The sequence below is a fragment of the Phyllobates terribilis genome, unplaced genomic scaffold (genome assembly GCF_046119375.1).
Source record: "Phyllobates terribilis strain yellow unplaced genomic scaffold, ASM4611937v1 Scaffold_1__5_contigs__length_1240528914, whole genome shotgun sequence".
NCBI lineage: Eukaryota > Metazoa > Chordata > Amphibia > Anura > Dendrobatidae > Phyllobates > Phyllobates terribilis.
Genome location: NW_027362761.1, coordinates 579,242,313 through 579,263,705, shown reverse-complemented (window position 1 = coordinate 579,263,705; position 21,393 = coordinate 579,242,313). Strand labels below are relative to the sequence as shown.

The following is a 21,393-nucleotide window of genomic DNA, read 5'->3' as shown; positions in this document are numbered from 1 at the left end:
CCTTCTAGTAGCTTCCGCTCCACGACGGCGGTGCTGGTCCCACGCGTGTGACCGTGCCTTCGGGTTTCTGGGCCAGAGGACCTGCAATCCCCTGCCGGTCGGTTTCTGCTGCTGGATAGGAGTTAGTCCCCACAGCCTCGGACTCCGGGTCCGGTGATAACTTCTCAGTCAGGGCGAGCTCTGCAGCTGCCAGCCCCTGACTCCTTGTAGCACTGCTCCCACAGAGCTCCTGATGTTCTTTTCCTATATCTGCTTCTCTGTCTCTACTTCTCTACTCACTAACCCTGCCTCAGCCCTAGGTTTATATAGGGGAAGTTCTTCCCCTCCCAGGACTGGGCAGGAGGTGTGGCATGCACAGGATCCCTGACCAAGAGACCTCCCACCTGCTCTCAGACATAACATTGCCGTTACTGTGGAAACCAGACCCCTGGGGTGCCACATATACATATATAGTTCACTATATATATATACATGTATATATATGTACAACAAATAAACCAAACTTTTTTCTGTCCAACTGTCACAGCTGTTGATCTATTTGTACATTTTCAGTGGCACCATTTTATGACACATATGGTACATCTCTCTATGTGAGGGGTCTCAAACTCGGCTGGGTATATGGGCCGCACATGGAAAAAATTTGAATTTGGGGGGCCGCATTCTTTGTTCAATGTGACATTTTTAGTGATACCATTTTTTTTGTATACACCTTTTGAACATTTTTGCCGTGTTTATTTTTTTATGGCTTGGGTCGTTATGGATGTGGCGATAATAAACGTGCACTTTTTTGTGTTTACTTTAGTTTACATATAAAACAGCATTTTTAGTGCCCAATATTTTTTCATGCTTTATTTTATTTTTTATTTTTTTTACAATTTTATTTCCCCCAATTGGCCACATACAGTAATATTGTCTTACAATTAGCATCATATAGTAATAATGGAAAACATCTTGTAGTAATGTTCCCCATCCAAGTCCCCATCTTGTACTAATGTGCCCCATCCAGGTCCCCATCCTGTGGCAACGTTCCCCATCCTGGCGCCCATCTTGTACTAATGTGCCTCATCCAGGTCCCCATCTTGGGGATATGTGCCCCATCCAGGTCCCCATCCTGTGGCAATGTTCCCCATCCAGGTCCCCATCTTGTGGCTCTGGTCCCCATCTTGTGGCTCTGTGCCCCATCCAGGTCCCCATCTTGTGGCTCTGTGCCCCATCCAGGTCCCCATCTTGTGGCTATGTGCCCCATCCAGGTCCACATCTTGAGGCTATGTGCCCCATCCAGGTCCCCATCTTGAGGCTCTGTGCCCCATCCAGGTCCCCATCCTGTGGCAATGTTCCCCATCCAGGTCCCCATCTTGTGGCTATGTGCCCCATCCAGGTCCCATCTTGTGGCTATGTGCCCCATCCAGGTCCCCATCTTGTGGCTATGTGCCCCATCCAGGTCCCCATCTTGTGGCTATGTGCCCCATCCAGGTCCACATCTTGAGGCTCTGTGCCCCATCCAGGTCCCCATCTTGTGGCTCTGTGCCCCATCCAGGTCCCCATCTTGTGGCTCTGTGCCCCATCCAGGTCCCCATCTTGTGGCTATGTGCCCCATCCAGGTCCCCATCTTGTGGCTATGTGCCCCATCCAGGTCCCCATCTTGTGGCTATGTGCCCCATCCAGGTCCACATCTTGAGGCTATGTACCCCATCCAGGTCCACATCTTGAGGCTCTGTGCCCCATCCAGGTCCCCATCCTGTGGCTATGTGCCCCATCCAGGTCCCCTCTTGTGGCTATGTGCCCCATCCAGGTCCCCTCTTGTGGCTATGTGCCCCATCCAGGTCCCCTCTTGAGGCTATGTGCCCCATCCAGGTCCCCTCTTGTGGCTATGTGCCCCCTGTGCTGTTCTTCACACACATAAAATAGAAAAAAAAAAAGATGATTCTCACCTGTCCTCCGTTCCCTCGGCGGCCTTCCTGTAGATGTGGCCCGCAGGCACCACAGAGTCCGACCCCTTGACGATCCCGACCTGGTCCAGGAGGAGCCGCCGACAGCAGCGCTGCATTGCCGCACAGAGACTGTCTCCCAGCACTGCATTTCCAATGCCAGCCGCTGGCCAATCAGAGGCCAGCAGCTGACATCTGCATATGGCAATGACGTCATACTCGCTGCGCCGACACGCAGATATCAGCTGCTGGCCTCTGATTGGCCAGCGGCTGGCATTGGAAATGCAGTGCTGGGAAACAGTCTCTGTGCGGCAATTCAGCGCTGCTGTCGGCGGCTCCTCCTGGACCAGGTCGGGATCGTCAAGGGGTCTGTGCCTGCGGGCCGCATAAAGCAGCCTCAGGGGCCGCATGCGGCCCGCGGGCCGCGTGTTTGAGACCCCTGCTCTATGTTCTCCGTTTTAGAAATACTAGTAATTAAAGTTCAACAAAGTATCTGGACTAGAAAAACACATTGTAGACATTGGATGACATGCTGCTGAGTCATGAACTACTGATTTTCCCAAGACCATATAAGAATTACTATGGCCTATGACATTGTAGGCTGGTTTCCAAACCAGGCTTTATTGGGCTTTCCCCAAAAAAACAAAAGCAAAAACTATCACTATCACTTTTACAGTCAAAACTTATAATACTTGTCTCATACACACACTCTTTCTCTATGTGTTTGGGATGGTTGGTTTGTTGGTGCTAGAATGGACCCCTTCACGACCTATGACGTATAGGTATGTCATGCCTTTGTATTCCTCAGCACTGGAGCCTCCCCCACATGTTTTCAGGCACATGACAGCTGATATAATCGCGATCCACCCGTGGCTGTTAACATGTTAAATGCCGCTGTCAATCTCTGATAGCGGCATTTAACTTGCGCAAACCGGATGTGCTTCACTAGCTCTGCCTATCAGCGCCCCTGTCACATGATCACTGCCCGTTTCCCCCGTCACTCTCTATCCACTTTCGCAATGTCGCTCTGGCGTCTGCTGGTCCCCGTCTGACTACTGTCTTTCCCTCTATCCGTGCCCAGTACCATATTTCTCTGTCAGAGGTAACGGCCCATATCGCGTGTCCTTCCTGGTCACCGACCCGACCGTGATTCTCCAATCTGACACCTCCGGAGCTTCTGTGACGTCCTGTCACTGGCGCACACATCTGAGAACAGTGCTGCCACAACCTGCTCCTGTTCTGTTGTCCGACTTCACCTTGCCTGCCATTGCTCGGGTCTTCGGGGCTTGACTGTCGATGTCTGGGCTGGGAATCTTGACTGGCGTTGCTCGGATCTTCAGGGCTTGACCGTCAACGTCTGGGCTGGGAACCTTGACTTGCATCGCTCGGGTCTTCGGGGCTTGACCATCGACGTCTGGGCTGGGAATCTTGACTGGCGTTGCTCGGGTCTTCGGGGCTTGATTGTCAACGTCTGGGCTGGGAACCTTGACTGGCGTCGCTCGGGTCTTCAGGGCTTGACTGTCGACGTCTGGGCTGGGAATCTTGACTGGCGTCGCTCGGGTCTTCGGGGCTTGACCGTCAACGTCTAGGCTGGGAATCTTGACTGGCGTCACTCGGGTCTTTGGAGCTTGACCGTCGATGTCTGGGCTGGGAATCTTGACTGGCGTCGCTCGGGTCTTCAGGGCTTTACCATCAACGTCTGGGCTGGGAACCTTGACTGGCATCGCTCGGGTCTTCAGGGCTTGACCGTCGACGTCTGGGCTGGGAATCTTGATTGGCGTCGCTCGGGTCTTCGGGGATTGACCATCAACATCTGGGCTGGGAATCTTGACTGGCGTCGCTCGGGTCTTTGGGGCTTGACAGTCCAATCACCTCAGAATTTGCGCACGTGCTGTTTTTCTCCTCAGCTGGTTTGCCTGACAACGCTGTACCCGGAGTCTTGATCAAACTCCTTCCCTCTGCCACGCCTCCTCGTTGTTTTGGTTCCACAGTGTCTTATCTCCTTACAATGGCAGGGCTGAAGCTCTGCCATGTCTAACACAGACGATCAGATGATTGCAGCTTCAAGTCTACTAAGAAGACTATTGAAGCCAGCAAAAAGTAGAAATGTTTTTTTTTTAAAAAATATTGAAAAAATTTAATATAAAAGTTCATATCACCCCCCTTTCGTCCCATTCAAAATAAAACAATAAAAAAAATCTAAAATTCAGAATCGCCTGATCTATCAATATATAAAAAGAATTAATCCGATCAGTAAACGACGTAACGAGAAAAAATAAATAAAAATGCCAGAAGTATGGTTTTTGGTCAGCGCAACTGACGCGCCCCCCGGGCCATGTTTGGGGAATACCCGGAGCCGGATCTGTTGGGGGGTGGTAGTCCTCGTGGCGGTGACCCGGTCCGTGCCCAGGGTGTCAAACTAAGTGGCGATGTTTTTAGTGGCAGATGTGATATTGTTCGACTACGCCACCCGTTGAATGCGGTTATGAAACCGCCGCTGCAGGGCAGACCGCTGAGGCCGGTGGTACAGTTGTGCAGCGTGGGTAGTATAACCCCCAACGGGAGGGGTATGGCCTCAGGGCAGCGGACGTGGATGATGGGGATGGTAGAATTGCACGCAGGCACCAGGAACCACTCAGAGATGGTGCGGTGTAGTTCAGGGTCTTTACTGGTGACAAAGATAGACCCTCCCGGGAGTACTGGCTAGCGGTCGGGGTCTGGTCAGTCCGTGAGCAGACAGGATCTCCCCTGGCCAGGCGGAGTTGTAGGCCTCCCCAACTAACTGTACTCTTCTTGGCTACCTTGCTAGAAGCGGGTAAAAGTAGCCCACGTCCCTGAGTGTACCGTGTGGTGCTCACCCGTATGGCCGGTGACTCGGGGCCTTCTGGTAGCCTCCGCTCCACGACGGCGGTGCTGGTCCCTTGCGTGTGACCGTGCCTTCGGGTTTCTTGGCCAGAGGACCTGAAATCCCCTGCCGGTCGGTTTCTGCTGCTGGGTATGGAACTGTCCCCACAGCCTCGGACTCCGTGTCCGGTGAGATCTCTTCAGTCCGGACGAGCTCTACAGCTTCCAGTCCCGGACTCCTTTTATCACTGCTCCCACAGAGCTCCTGTTCTTATTTTCCCTGTAACTGATCCACACCAGACCAGACTGTGTCTCTGTCTCTGTCTGTGTTCTCCTCTCTAACCCCACCTCAGCCCCAGTTTATATAGGGGAAGTTCTTCCCCTCCCAGGACTGGGCAGGAGGTGTGGCATGCTTAGGATTCCTGACCAGGAGACCTCCCACCTGCTCACAGACGTAATATTGCTATTACTGTGGTAACCAGACCCCTGGGGTTCCACATTCCCCCCTAGTAAAATTTAGTACTCCGGGACTAAACATATTTTTGAAAACATAACAGGGTATAAACAGGAACAATACAATAAGGAAAAACATGTTAAAGTGGTCACGGCGTGTCCGCAACCGGGTGCAATTTTTGAAGCAAAAGGGTGTCCATTTCACCAAAGAACAGGGAGCCGTAACCAGGTAGGGGTCTGTTCTGCCCCGAGTCTTTAACAGTCTTTAGTCCGTTCCTGGGTTACGCTCCAAACATATATACAATAAAGTTCTAGTAAATCCACAAAAGATACCTATAAAATAACTGGAAAAACATAATTATTTACAAGCAACAGTAAACAGGTAAATACCAATAAAACAGTCTGAACACTTTAGATCCTCCAACGTACGGGCAACTGGCCTCTAGTGGCCCTAGTAGACCTACGGAGCTGACTGACCGGTCCTGAGCTACAGGGTGTAGGAGCTGTCAAAGGTAAGCTGGGCAGCTGTCTACGGACTCTTTGGCTCACTAGGGGCACGGCAGGCTCACTATAAGCAGAGGGTCGATTCTCCTGGTCTGCTTGTGTGGGGTCTTCTGCCTCCTGGACCGGTTGCTCTTCCAGCTCTACCTGTTTTTCCGTAGGCACTTGGGATGCTGGCTGGAGGAAGGTGAGGACGGGTACCACAACAGCGCCATTTACCTGTGTCCAAGACCGAGGGAAGTCTCCGAGTACAGTACTGACCATCTCTTCCCTTTCCTCTGCGGGTCGAGGGTTTTCTTGATCTTCTTCAGGGTTTCGTAGCTGCTCGGGACACTTCTTCAGGTGATCTCGGGAGACAATGGCTGTGGTTTCTCCTCCATCCTTACTGATTGTGCAGACTTTCGGGTTTTCATGGCTTGATGGCAGTACGGTGTACGGGTCCTTTTCCCACTGGTCGTCCAACTTGTGGAGCCATCTTTTCCTCTTCAAGACCTGCTCTCCAGGTACCAGGGGAACAGCGGGAGCATACTGGTTGTAAGTCTTCTCCTGTCTTTCTCTTGCTTGACGGAGACTTCGCTCAACGCTCTCCTGTACTTTCCGGTACTGCTGCTGCCTCTCTGTGTCCCAGTCTGCTTCTGGTGAAGTGTCCTCGGGTGTCAGGACTCCCATATCCAGATCAACAGGCAGCTTACCAGGTCTTGCTCTCATTAGGTAAGCCGGGGTACAGTTGGTAGAACCTACAGGGATGTGGTTGTATAGGTCCACCAGATCAGGCAGTTTCTCAGGCCACAGACTACGTTCTTCCAGGGGCAATGTTTTCAGAAGGTCTATCACCACCTGGTTCATCTTCTCGCAAAGTCCATTGGTTTGCGGATGATAGGGTGTTGTTCTTATCTTCCGGCAGCCATACAGAGTACAGAACTCCTGGAAGACTTCCGCTTCAAAGGCAGGTCCTTGGTCCGTCAGCACCTGCTCTGGGTATCCGTGTGGACGACAGAAGTGCTGCTGGAAGGCTCTAGCTGCTGTTTGAGCCGTTAAGTCCTTGACGGGGACTACAACCAAGAACCGGGAGTAGTGATCCACGATGGTTAACGCATAGACGTAACCACTTCTGCTGGGGGTCAGTTTTACATGGTCCAAGGCTACCAGTTCCAACGGCTGCCTGGTGACGATGGACTGCAGGGGAGTCTTCTGGCTGGCATGGTCCTTCCTTCTTAGGTTGCATGGGCCACAGTCTCTGCACCACCTCTCGATGGTTCCTCTCATGCCTACCCAGTGGAACCGCCCGCGCAGCAGGAACTCCAGCTTCTTCCATCCGAAGTGCCCAGCTCCGTCGTGGTATGCCTCCAGTACCATTGCCGCGTCTCTTCTTGGCACCACTACTTGCCAGACCAGTTCATGCGTCCGGGAGTTAACCATTCTGCGGCACAACTTCCCCTTGTAAAGGAACAGTCGACTCTTCTCAGCCCACAGTTGCTTGGTCTCCTCCGGAGCGTCTGGGTCAAGGCGGGCATCTGGCCGAGTCAGCATCTCCTTCACTAGTCGGACGGCGGGGTCACTGTCTTGTGTTTCCGCCCAGTTGTAATGAGGTAAGGGGTTGAACGTAGCGGATTGCTTACCCCTTACACGGTGGGAATACTGGGTAGTCCCATGAAGGTGAAACGCGGGGAGTTCAACTTCTTCCAGTTCCCCTGGATCTTCCCCTACGTCCGGTAGGTTTGGCATTCTGGACAAGGCATCCGCGTTGGTATTGGAGCGTCCTGCCCGGTATTTGATCGTGAACTCATAGTTGGACAGGCGGGCCATCCATCTCTGCTCCAGGGCACCGAGTCTTGCAGTGTCCAGGTGTGTCAACGGGTTGTTATCCGTGTACACGGTGAACCGGGAAGAGGTGAGGTAGTGCTTAAAGCGTTCGGTGACTGCCCACACCACTGCCAGGAACTCTAGCTTGAATGAGCTGTAATTCTCAGGGTTTCTTTCGGTGGGTCGCAGTTTTCGGCTGGCGTAAGCAATTACCCGTTCTCTCCCCTGCTGGATCTGGGACAGTACGGCTCCTAGCCCGATGTTACTTGCGTCGGTGTAGAGGATAAAGGGCTGGCTGTAATCCGGGTACGCCAGGATTTCATCCCCCATGAGGGCCATCTTCAGCTGGCGGAAGGACTCTTCTTCCAACTTCTCCCATCTGAAGGACGGCTTCTGGTTCTTGGCCTTCCTGGACTGGCCTATCAGGAGGTCCTGCATAGAAGCTGCCTTTTTGGTGAAACCGGGAATGAACCTTCGGTAGTAGCCTACCAACCCGAGGAACTGCCGCACTTCCTTTACGCTGGAGGGTCTTGGCCATTCCTTAATCGCGGTGATCTTATCAGGGTCGGGAGCCACTCCGTCAGCACTCACCACGTGTCCCAAGTACTGCACCTTTGGTTTTAGCAGGTGACACTTCGACGGTTTCACCTTCAGACCGTAGTTTGCCAGGGCTTCAAACACTTCCGCCAGGTGTTTCAGGTGGTCCTCGTAGGTTTTGGAATAAACTATAACATCGTCCAGGTACAGCAGGACCGTCTCAAAGTTCCGGTGTCCCAGACAGCATTCCATCAATCGTTGGAAGGTTCCTGGTGCGTTGCAGAGTCCGAACGGCATGCAGGTAAACTCGCTAAGTCCCATCGGGGTGGTGAATGCGGTCTTCTCCCGGTCCGCCTCTGCTACAGGAACCTGCCAGTACCCGCTAGTGAGATCCAAAGTGGAGAAGAAGTTAGCAGATTTTAAAGCAGCCAAAGACTCCTCTATCCTTGGTAAGGGGTACGCATCTTTGTGTGTGATACGGTTGATTTTCCGGTAATCTACACACATTCTCATAGTGTTGTCTTTCTTTTTAACCAAGACTAGTGGAGCTGCCCAGGGGCTACAGCTATCCCTGATTACCCCAGCCTCCTTCATGTCTCTAAGCATCCCCTTGGCGTGTTGGTAGTGTGCAGGGGGTACGGGACGATACCTCTCCTTTATGGGAGGATGGTCTCCCGTGGGGATGTGATGTTCCACTCCCTTCACTCGCCCGAAGTCTAGCGGGTGTTTACTGAACACTCTCTCGTATTCCTGGAGCACCCGGTAGACTCCCTGCTTTTCGTGAGCGGGTGTGGAGTCAGTACCCAAATGCAGTTGCTGACACCAGTCCTCCATTTGTTGTTTAGAGCCGTTACCTTCCTCTGGATGAGATGGAGGCAAGGGTTCCACGGACTGTACAGAATTTTGGTTGATGGTATACAATTTGGCTAGCGTAGCATACCGAGGCAGGTACACTTCCCTCTTCCCGATATTTATTATGCGAACGGGCACCCTCCCATGGCGTACATCAACCACCCCCCGTGCCGTCAAAATGGTGGGCCTACTATCTGAGTAGACTGGTTCTACCATTGCCTGGTAATCTCTACCTCTCAGACCAATAGCTGCCCGGCACCAAATCATCATTTCACTTTTCGGGGGCATGGCAATAGGGAAAGGGTCACACATTCTCACGCTACCAATCTCACCACCGGAGAGTTCCACTTGTTGCCGTCGCATCAGTGCCCGGATCTCTTTTTGGAGCACTCGCTGCTGGCCGGAACTGGCGTTCTTGGCAACCTGCTGTAAAATAAGAATCACCTCTGCAAGACAATTTTCAATCACATTAGTTCCTAGAGTTATCTTTGGGTGACTCTCGCGCTTGTCAATGTCTACAATGATCAGTCCCTGTGCTGCCAGTTCGACTTTACCGATTTTAATGGTCATCTCTTTAAATCCGATCTGTGGCACGGGCTGACCATTGCTGGCGATGATACTCAAGTCGTCGTCTGGGTAGCGGGTTATATCCGAGTCATTCCAGTACTGCTTGAAGAGCACGTACGGGATGGTGGTGACCTGTGACCCGGTGTCAAGTAGGGCACTCATAGGAATGCCATCCAGTACTACAGGCAAGACTGGACGTCCTCCCACGTATTTGTCACGCCAGTTCGATGGGCCTGGTGATCTTATTCCTAGGGGTTGGCCCTCTACCCCAGGTTGTGCCAGTTTAAAGGACAGTACCTTGCCATATGTCCGGGTTGATTGCAGCGGCGGCAGATGGGTTGTCCGTCCTCGTTGTATCGGTCGCTGGGTCTTCCTCTGGCCGGTGGGGTCCTCCTTGGTCGGCGCCACGGGATATCCTCCGGTCCGGATGCCAGCTGGATCTTCCCTGGAGTAGAAACCTGTAAAGACTGCACAGTTCGGGTTAGCGCGGCAACGCTTTTAGTTAGCTCTTGGGCCTGATGGTGCAGGTCTGTAGCCGGGTCATTGTTTAAAACCTGCGCATCAGCTCCCACAGGCCCTGCCGACAAGGGCGCCGTCTCCTGGTGGTAAGTGGTAGCAGGGCGTTTGTGGGTCACAGCGCCACCTGGTGCCGGTTCTCGGAGCACCCGGATGGCTCTGTCCTTGAACTGTGCAAAGTCCAGATGAGGGTCCTGTAAGGCCATGGCCCGCAACTGGGTTCGGTGGGCATTACAATGTAGACCCTCTATAAATTGTTCAGTCAACAGCTTGTCTTCGTTTCCCACGCCGTCAGGGTCGGCCTGCTTAATGGCTCTCAGGGCTTCTTGTAGGTTTAGCGCATAGTCCCTTATATTCTCATGTGCTCGCTGCTTGCACCCGTAGAATCTAAGCTTGATCTCGGCTGAGGTACGGGTATCAAAGGTGTCCTTCAGCCGGGCTAGTATCTCTGCGACAGTCCTCCTCCTCCCAAGTGGCCAGGACTTTACCTCCCTTTGGGCTGCCCCTGTTAATTGAGCCACCAGGATGCTCACTTTTTGCTCTTCTGTGAGGGGGTACACCTGGAAGAGGCTATCCAGTCTTTCTCTGAAGTCATTTAGGGTATGGGACTCCCCTGAGTACTGGGGTAGCCAGGCTGCCCCCGGGATGTAGGGCATGGTGAAAGGCATGACCGCAGCAGCGGTGGTGCTGGCGGTGGCTGTAGCAGTGAAGCTCTCCTCCGTATCCGACATCCTCCTCCCCCCTAGTGGACCGTGGCCTACCTTGCGATGATCCTCTTCCGTAGGCCGCGGCTCCGCAGTGGATCGTCAGGGTTGAGGACCTTCCGTCGCGCTCCTGTGACGTCGGCGTCTGCTGGGCTCCTTCCAGGATCTTACGCAACGTCCGGACGTGAGGCGGGGCTTCAGTTCTCGCGCGCTTTCAGAGTCCACGCCCCTCTTCTTCCCGCGCGGCGTCCTCGAGATGGCGTCCAATGGCGGGAAAACTCCACGGATGGCGGGAAGAAGGCAAAAGATGGCGTCGGATGGCGGGAATCTTCACCACAGGTAAGTTTAACAGTCTTTTTCAGGCGCGCAGTACCCGGTGGTTGCGGGCACGGAATCCTGCCGACTACGCCAAAAGTTGACGCGCCCCCTGGGCCATGTTTGGGGAATACCCGGAGCCGGATCTGTTGGGGGGTGGTAGTCCTCGTGGCGGTGACCCGGTCCGTGCCCAGGGTGTCAAACTAAGTGGCGATGTTTTTAGTGGCAGATGTGATATTGTTCGACTACGCCACCCGTTGAATGCGGTTATGAAACCGCTGCTGCAGGGCAGACCGCTGAGGCCGGTGGTACAGTTGTGCAGCGTGGGTAGTATAACCCCCAACGGGAGGGGTATGGCCTCAGGGCAGCGGACGTGGATGATGGGGATGGTAGAATTGCACGCAGGCACCAGGAACCACTCAGAGACGGTGCGGTGTAGTTCAGGGTCTTTACTGGTGACAAAGATAGACCCTCCCGGGAGTACTGGCTAGCGGTCGGGGTCTGGTCAGTCCGTGAGCAGACAGGATCTCCCCTGGCCAGGCGGAGTTGTAGACCTCCCCAACTAACTGTACTCTTCTTGGCTACCTTGCTAGAAGCGGGTAAAAGTAGCCCACGTCCCTGAGTGTACCGTGTGGTGCTCACCCGTATGGCCGGTGACTCGGGGCCTTCTGGTAGCCTCCGCTCCACGACGGCGGTGCTGTTCCCTTGCGTGTGACCGTGCCTTCGGGTTTCTTGGCCAGAGGACCTGAAATCCCCTGCCGGTCGGTTTCTGCTGCTGGGTATGGAACTGTCCCCACAGCCTCGGACTCCGTGTCCGGTGAGATCTCTTCAGTCCGGACGAGCTCTACAGCTTCCAGTCCCGGACTCCTTTTATCACTGCTCCCACAGAGCTCCTGTTCTTATTTTCCCTGTAACTGATCCACACCAGACCAGACTGTGTCTCTGTCTCTGTCTGTGTTCTCCTCTCTAACCCCACCTCAGCCCCAGTTTATATAGGGGAAGTTCTTCCCCTCCCAGGACTGGGCAGGAGGTGTGGCATGCTTAGGATTCCTGACCAGGAGACCTCCCACCTGCTCACAGACGTAATATTGCTATTACTGTGGTAACCAGACCCCTGGGGTTCCACACAACATTGCAATAAAATGCAATAACGGGCGATTAAAGCACCGTATGTACCCGAAATGGTATCAATAGAAATGGCAGCTTTTCCTGTTTTGCAGTGCACGATATGGCAAAACCAATGGTGACATTCAAAAGTACAACTCGTCCTGCAAAAAACAAGCCCTCACACGGCCATATTGATCGAAAAATAAACACGTTATGGCTCTGGGGAGAAGGGGAGCAAAAAACGGAAATGCAAAATCCCAAAGTTGTGAAAGGGTTAAAATATTATTTGAATGTACTAGTTTTTGGTGGTAGAGAGGTTCCCTACTCAAGGCAATGGTGGAAGGATTCAGGAGTACTAAGCTGTCACTTGGTGAACTTTATTTACAGGGAGGTAACATGTTTGATGGTTTTACAGTCTTATAAGAGTTTACAGAGTGACTTGTACAGTAGCAAAACAGTTTGAATGATAGGTTGACAATTGCGAAATTTGCTGACGCTTGGCACAATCTACTGGCATCTAACTTTATATACTCAGACATCAGCTTAGAGACTCCTCAGATATGTCTCTTCTTCACCCCTCGTAGTCGATTATTTCCTCTCAGAGTCCACCTGGTACAAAGTCCACAAGACTGTAGCTCAGGTTGGCGATTTATTGGGCCTAACTAGTCCTTAGGATAATGCACTTAATTATGAGTGCTTACTCACACCCACTACTAGCTATCTATGGTGCTGGCAGTTCTCCAGACATAACCCCCTCCTGTACCTGTCTGTGAGTCTGACTTCTATTGACAGAAAGATTTCTTCCTTGCTTGCTCTCTGAGATGCCACAGGGGGTGTCAAAATGAATGACGTGCTGCCATTATGCTGACCATGACCAAGTCATCTCACTTGTGGTTAAATGCACATTTAAAAGGACTTTCCATGTTTAGAGACTATTTTTTTTCCTTACATACATGCATGTATTTGTATTTAAAATAATTTTTGTAATTTTTCTTTATATAGCCTCTGTATTGCACTGTCTAAAGCTGTCTCCAGAATGGGTTAACTGAGAATCTGTCAGTGATCTCATTCTGATGGTCCAATGGGAGTTTTTTTTCTCTTCTGTCTTTTTCTGAGCTCCTCTCAGCTGATTTATGACCACAGACCACATCAATGTTCATGAAGAAAAATTTCAAGTGTCGGTAGCTTGATAAAATCTTCAAAACTTTATTTCAAGACATAGAATTAAAATTCATGGTGGTAGATAGAATAACACTTAGACGCATTTCAAGCATGAACTGCCATTGATCACTGAAACTCGTCTGAGCATTATTCTATGTACCACCATGAATTTTAATTCTATGTCTTGAAATAAAGTTTTGAAGATTTTATTCAATTGTTAACACTTGGAAATTTTCTTCACATTTTACCGTGGGAGTCAGCAGTTCTCCTTGGAGCATCAACGATATATTGTGAACGGTCCTAATATTGAACAACACGGTGAGGCTTTAAACTTTTTTTCTCATTATATGAATGCATCAATGTAAAATGCAAAACTTTGAATGAAACAAAATAGTAAAAACAAATTTTAGCCCTTAATGCATCCATTTAAGTAAAAATGAAAAAATATTGGACCCTAAAGTGTACAGTGCCTTAAAGGTATTGTCTAGGCATCTAATAATAATGACTAATTCTATCAGATTAGTGGAGATCTGACACTCTGCACCCTCCCCGATCAGCTGTTATTAGCTCTGGAGGTGACTGGATGCAAACATTGAATGAAGCTGAACAACAGAGCTCCACTCAGTGTTTAGTGGCAAAAGGTACACATAAAGGATAGGATAATCCAGACAACAGAGAGGTCTGTGACAATACAACTTAAAATCTTAATTAGCCAGACGATTAAATTTGTTAATCCAAGAGAAATACCTTATTGTGTTTTATTAGAGATTGCTGGCTATGTTTTATTAATGTTCTGCTTGCTGGTTAGTTTATGTACACTAATTTAACTTGTAAAGTGTCCAGCATTCCACTAATCTCATTAGTATCTCAGGAGCCTCTAACCATTGTTCAAAAATAGTCTAGGCCCATTGTGTAAGTATTGAAAGAAGATCCGGCAGAGCCTTCACCACAGGGAGTCTCACATGTAGACTCAGGTGATGCGGTCGACCTGAGAAAGATACCTCCAACAATGCACACTTAGCTTTGGTCGGGGGGAGGGTGAGAGCAGTTCTGCCATTCAGCGGGATCAGCCCCGAGAAGCAGAAGTTTTTTTTGTAGCAGTCAGACTTGGGAAGCTGAATCAAGGAGCATCAGAAAGACTTTACAAGGAGAATGAGCGACATCCTTCAGGAATGTAGATAGACAGCATGGCAGATTCATCCAAAGAGACACAGATTTGGACTTTACATGATTCCGGCCTAAGGGTATGGCCCTGAATGGAAAGATACGGATCTACTCCATTAACCATCAGAGAGACCATGGATACATTTTGGGGAGACCAGGGTGGGAAGAGAAAGTCACCTGGCCCCATGGATATGTTGTTTGGGGTTGCCAGGAGGGACCCACCGGTCGCCTGGAACTCATTGAGACGTTCGGAGAAGCCAGATTGGGACCCGCCGGTCATCTGGCTCCATGGAAACTCTCGGAGAGGCCAGGTTGGAACTCTCAGGTCTCCTGGCCTTGTACCTCGATAGACTGCTAGCTTCCTAAGCTTGCCGCTACCTTCTCTCTGTGGGGGCCCGCCAGAAGCGGGGGTCCACTGGTTGAGGTAGTCGGCCCTGGAAGTCTCCAGAGTCGCAGCTGTTCTATCCTAGGCGGTCGGAGAAGGATGGGTGAGACTAGGTCCAAGCTTTTTGATGTTTTTAGTTATTAGGATGTCATACAAGGGTTCCAATAGTCAGACAAAGACAAATTGTCCATGTATTATATGAAGGATATCGGCCGCAGGAGATGAAATGATAGCAAAAATGATCGTGGTTTTGTGAGTCGAACAGCCAAAAGTGACCCATTGATGACCAAAAATATCCATTCCTGATGATTCATTTCTCAGAACATTCTTCAGATATTGGTCCTTCTTATGGATGCTCTCTTCCGGTAGACCACTAGTGGATCTCAATGGGCAACCTAGATGGTTCCTTTAACTCTTTCCATTATGAAATGACACCTAAGAGGCAAAATTTCTCATTAAAATTATGGAATTGATTACCATCGGTCCTAATCTTCTTCTGTAAGCAATGCACGGCTAATAAAAATACTGGATGTCCACTCGGGGACTTGTAGTAAGTGGAAGATCAACAGGGACTTCCTGAACAAGAGTCCTTTGTTCTAACCAACTGCTAAACGACTGTGGCTGTTACTCAGTATGTAAGAGCCGCACTCGGGGAAGGTCACGAGTCATAAAAATATACCAATTTCATCATCCCAATAAGTCAAAGAAAAAATTCTGAAAGTGATTTCAGCCCTTTTGTGTGGCCGTGGTCTCGTGGTGACCTCCATAAAAAGTTTACAAGGATTATTATATAGGGTCTATTTTCATCTAAAGCTCATCTGTACAATGTGCAATGAAGCCATTTCTCTGAGAGTGAAGCCTCATACTTTACTATTACTATATCACCATGTCACTCGGCCTCGGTAATCATAACGTCAGCCCTACATCAGGAAAATATATGGTGTACAATAAAATCAAAAACAGGTTCAAGAGCACGGCAGTAAAACACAGAATAACAGTCCATATCCATGGCTTATTAGAGGTCTGAAGGAATTGACATCTACAACACCAAACTACAAAGTGTAATCTCTCACAGGATTTAACATTGTTGACCTATTATCAGAATAGTAATTGGGAAGGGGATCATAATTGGATGGCATCTCCACATGGGGACCCCATGATACTAGAAGTGAATGTGACAGCCGTAGTTTCCTGAACATCTTGGTGGCTGAGACGCCAACGTGCTCAGGGTACTTCGCTATCTTCATTCTCAGGATAAGTGGAGGTCCCAAGATCAGACCGCCACCCTTTGGCGTTTCAGAGAAGGTTTACTGAAAAAATCTGGCCGGGGATCATAACCAGAGACCAGACTAGACCGTCTCTGACCCTGGCCGGCTCTTTCCAGTGCTGCTAGAGGTGATTGACAGGTCTCTCCCACAGTGATAGCATTGTCAATAATATAAAGCAGCAATGGCAAGCTCTTCTAATTATATTTTCTAAAATGTACCTTGCTGCAATCGTGCACCAGGCTCTGATTCATGCTGCCTGCAGTTTGGGCAGCATGAATTGGGTGAAGATTCCCTTTGAATTTGTTAATTTGACTCAGAAAATATACACTGTGAAATGTGTTGCTGCATTCGCAGTTTGCAAACCATAGACTAGAACAGGCAAGTCTCATCTGAAATACAGATGAGACTTGTGCATGCAGCCATTTTTTTCACGCATTTAGTCCGTATGAAAAAACTGTCATCTGAACAGCCCTATTGAATACCATTGGTCCGTGTGCTGTCCATTTTTTCCACAGAGAACAGTCAAACCGAAAATAAGGTCATGTGAACATAGCCTGACACAGTGTTAGTGACGCCTTTGTCTCTCCCAAAAAACTCTCAATCAAATTATTGCAATTAAATCTATCTATTCTCTTCGTGGCACTATGTCTCTCTGACTGAGCTTTGAGGTCCTTTCTCCTATCCCCATTTCCCAACATCTCCTGCTTGGGCTTTTATAGTGGCTGCGAGTCATCAGTGACCTCACACCTATAGTCGCTCATGACTGTCTGTGCTCTAAGATGGTGTACTTGAAAGGTATTATGGTGAACACCACCAAGCCCAAGGTCAAGTGATCCTTTTTCTCTTCCTTATCACTCTAGTGATGGTCTTGCAGATATTATGAAACTACTTGAGTTCTCTCCTCCAATGTTATTTTTGCTTTTAAAATGTTTTAAATATTCATCTTGTAACATTTTATATATTATAGAAATTCTTTTGATTCCAATTTGTGACTCTATTAAAGCAAGGCAAGCTTAAAAATGCAAACATCAGGATAAAGTCTAATGGTTCCGAGCAGGTACTGGCAAAGAATGGAAATTGCACAGTAGACATCCTGCAGACATGAGTGAAGTTAGGGTGTAGTACATCTGTTAAGTAAAAAAGGCTACCAGCTACAGATTTGGCTTAGCCGGTCCAATGGACACTTTGATGTTCACTATTTTACCCCAGTACAGAGATCTGGCCTCTGCTGTATAGACACCTGTGTTGCAACCACACAGTGGCTGCTGGCTGGTGGAGCAGGTTGAGGGAAGAGATATCAGCTAGTGATTCAGAAAAAGAAAGGCACATCGAAAAGTGTAGCAAGGAAGATACTGTAGCTGGAGTCAAGCTCAGTTCAGGGTGTTAGTCTGAGATCTTCGGCAGAAAAGTAATCAGACCGTCCAGGGGTTAAATCCAGAAGGACGCCCAGGAGAATAAATAACAAAGTATCGATGAATGAAATCTTGTCAGAATATAATGGAACTAGCTATTGAACCCGTTCTACGCCCGGGTGGCGAGCATTTTTATTGGTATATGGTCTCCCATGCTGGTATGTGCTGCCCCCCTCCTTGTATTTGTGCTGCCCCCATTCTGTCCCCACCATCCAATCCTGGTATGCGTGGCACCCCTCACCCCCAATCCTGGTATGCGTGGCACCCCTCATCCCGGTATGTGTGGCTCCCCTCACCCCCAATCCCGGTATACGTGGCACCCCTCACCCCCAATCCCGGTATGCGTGGCACCCCTCATCCTTATCCTGGTGTGTATGGTATCCCTCATCCTGGTATGCATGGTACCCCATCCCTCTCCTGGTGTGTATGGTATCCCTCATCCTGGTATGCATGGCACCCCATCCCTCATTCCCAATCCCGGTATGCGTGGCACCCCTCATCCCCAATCCCGGTATTCATGGCACCCCTCATCCCCAATCCCAGTATGCCTGGCACCCCTCACCCCCAATCCCGGTATGCGTGGCACCCCTCACCCCCCAATCCTGGTATGCGTGGTACCCCTCACCCCCCAATCCTGGTATGTGTGGCACCCCTCACCCCCAATCCTGGTATGCGTGGCACCCCTCACCCCCCAATCCTGGTATGCGTGGCACCCCTCACCCCCAATCCTGGTATACGTGGCACCCCTCATTCCTATCCTGGTGTGTATGGTATCCCTCATCCTGGTATGCATGGCACCCTATCCCTCACTCCCAATCCCGGTATGCGTGGCACCCCTCACCCCCAATCCCGGTATGCGTGGCACCACTCATTCTGGTATGCGTGGCTCCCCTCACACCCAATCCCGGTATGCGTGGCACCCCTTATCCCGGTATGCGTGGCTCCCCTCACCCCCAATCCCGGTATGCGTGGCACCCCTCACCCCCAATCCTGGTATACGTGGCACCCCTCATTCCTATCCTGGTGTGTATGGTATCCCTCATCCTGGTATGCATGGCACCCTATCCCTCACTCCCAATCCCGGTATGTGTGACACTCCTCACCCCCAATCCCGGTATGCGTGGCACCCCTCATCCTGGTATGCGTGGCTCCCCTCACCCCAAATCCCGGTATGCGTGGCACCCCTTATCCCGGTATGCGTGGCTCCCCTCACCCCCTATCCCGGTATGCGTGGCACCCCTCACCCCCAATCCCGGTATGCGTGGCACCCCTCACCCCCAATCCCGGTATGCGTGGCACCCCTCAACCCCAATCCCGGTATGCGTGGCACCCCTCATCCTTATCCTGGTGTGTATGGTATCCCTCATCCTGGTATGCATGGTACCCCATCCCTATCCTGGTGTGTATGGTATCCCTCATCCTGGCATGCATGGCACCCATCCCTCATTCCCAATCCCGGTATGCGTGGAAACCCTCATCCCCAATCCCGGTATGCATGGCACCCCTCATCCCCAATCCCAGTATGCCTGGCACCCCTCACCCCCAATCCCGGTATGCGTGGCACCCCTCACCCTCCAATCCTGGTATGCGTGGTACCCCTCACCCCCCAATCCTGGTATGCGTGGTACCCCTCACCCCCAATACTGGTATGTGTGGTACCCCTCACCCCCAATCCTGGTTTGTGTGGGCCCCTCACCCCCCCAATCCTGGTATGTCTGGTCCCCTCACCCCTTTCACACTGTACACACATGCTAAAAAAATAAACAGTTATACTCACCTTTCTTCTCTGTGCTCCAGCGCTGCTGTGTCCTCTTCTGCCGGAGGCTGAAGTCACACTGTAAATGTGTCTTCGGTAAAATGGCGCCGGATAGCGCTATGCGCATGCGCCGGTCCGACGCCTTCACTCCGCCCCCGGCCTCCAGCGAAGAGAGGCGCCGCGGCAACGCTCCTCCCGGTCAGGTAAGTATGTAAGTATGGCGCCGGAGATCGCAGTATGCGTTCAGTGTCTACGCATACCGCGCGATCTCCGGCGCCATACACCTCCTCTTACCTGTAACGGCTGGATGCCTGCTTCTCTCTGGAGCCAGACTGCGCATCACGCATGCGCAGTCTATCGAGGCTTCGGACAGAAACATGCATCCCCGGTTATATTATAGATACTTACCAACAGTTTCAGAATTGCTGGAACTTTCCAAATTCTTCAGAATAGTCCCAGCAAACCCAGGCCAAAAAATTGGTGAAGTTTTCACATACCCTACCCACAGATTGACAGTGGCTGGTGGTGGTGGAGGTCCCATTTGGGTCTGGAGTGGGTCTAAAATTTCCAAAATTGCCAACTTAATTTGATGGTAACTCTGCAATGAGTTAGTCCAATATATTCTCATACCACACCACTGAGCAATAACATCATGGCTGATTCTTCCACTGACAGTGGAAACAAAGCTGCTGTGCCGAATGCAGAGTCAGCCAGCCCAAGAGCACGGACTAGCAGGGGCCAGTGCGAGGACACATTTTGCTGAAGTGTATTACGGCGCAGAGACTCCCTGCACTGCAATACACACTGCTGGCCAATCAGAAGCCGGCAGTTGACCTTGGAATGCCAAGGGTGGCATTCAATGGCGGCTCATGGCAGTAATGTCATGTGCCACCCATGGCAGGCAGGCCAACTTCAGCTACAGGCTATAGAAGAGGACGCCCCACATCGTAAGAGAGAAGGTAAGGTATGTGTTGGAAAAGAACAGCAGAAAAGATATTTTAGCAGAAAGGGGCCCAGGATGGGGGACATATACCAAGATGAGGGTAAGTATACCAATGATGGGGCCCAGGATGGAGGTCATTATAATAGGAAGGGGCCCAGGATGGGCGCCCTTATACCAGGATGGGGATCAGGGTCGTGGGCATTATACCAGGAAGAGGCCCAAGATGGGGGACATTATACCAGAATGGAGCTCATTATAGCAATAATGGTCCCAAGATTGAGGTCATTATACCAGGAAGGAGCTTAGGATGGTGTCATTATACCAGGAAAGTGGACTTTATACCAGGAAGGGGCCCATGATGGGGGACATTATACCAGAATGGGGCTTATTATACCAATATGGGGCCCAGTGTGGAGGTCATGATACCAGGAAGGGGCCCAAGATGGGAGACATTATACCAGGAAGGGGTCCAGGATGGGAACATTATTACAGGATGGGGGAACAGGGAGCATTATAGCAGGAAGGGGTCCAGTATGGGCGGCATTATACCAGTCTCCTCTTAACAGTTGTTGTAGAGATGTGTCTGCTGCTAGAACTCTGTGTGGCATTGACCTGGTCTCTAATCTGAGCTGCTGTTAACCTGCGATTTCTGAGGCTGGTGACTCGGATAAACTTATCCTCAGAAGCAGAGGTGACTCTCGGTCTTCCTTTCCAGGGGCGGTCCTCATGTGAGCCAGTTTCTTTGTAGCGCTTGATGGTTTTTGCAACTGCACTTGGGGACACTTTCAATGTTTTCCCAATTTTTCGGACTGACTGACCTTCATTTCTTAAAGTAATGATTTCCACTCGTTTTTCTTTACTTCGCTGCTTTTTTTTCCCCATAATACAAATTCTAACAGTCTATTCAGTAGGACTATCAGCTGTGTATCCACCTGACTTTTGCACAACACAGCTGATGGTCCCAACCCCATTTATAAGGCAAGAAATCCCACTTATTAAACCTGACAGGGCACACCTGTGAAGTGAAAACCATTTCCAGTGACTGCCTCTTGAAGCTCATCAAGAGAATGCCAAGAGTGTGCAAAGCAGTCATCAAAGCAAAAGGTGGCTACTTTGAAGAACCTAGAATCTAAGATATATTTTCAGTTGTTTCACACTTTCTTGTTAAGTATATAAT

At 50.4% G+C, this 21,393-nt stretch overlaps 1 long non-coding RNA gene across 1 annotated transcript in view; it reads right to left on the bottom strand.

Annotated features, from left to right (window-relative positions):
- Positions 1-14,927: 14,927 nt before the first annotated feature.
- LOC141169322 (uncharacterized) overlaps positions 14,928-21,393 on the bottom strand; it is an 85,682-nt gene continuing 79,216 nt past the window's right edge. Inside the window, exon 3 of the long non-coding RNA XR_012252291.1 lies at positions 14,928-15,272. This is a non-coding gene — a long non-coding RNA (uncharacterized lncRNA). The remainder of the gene's footprint in view (positions 15,273-21,393) is intronic.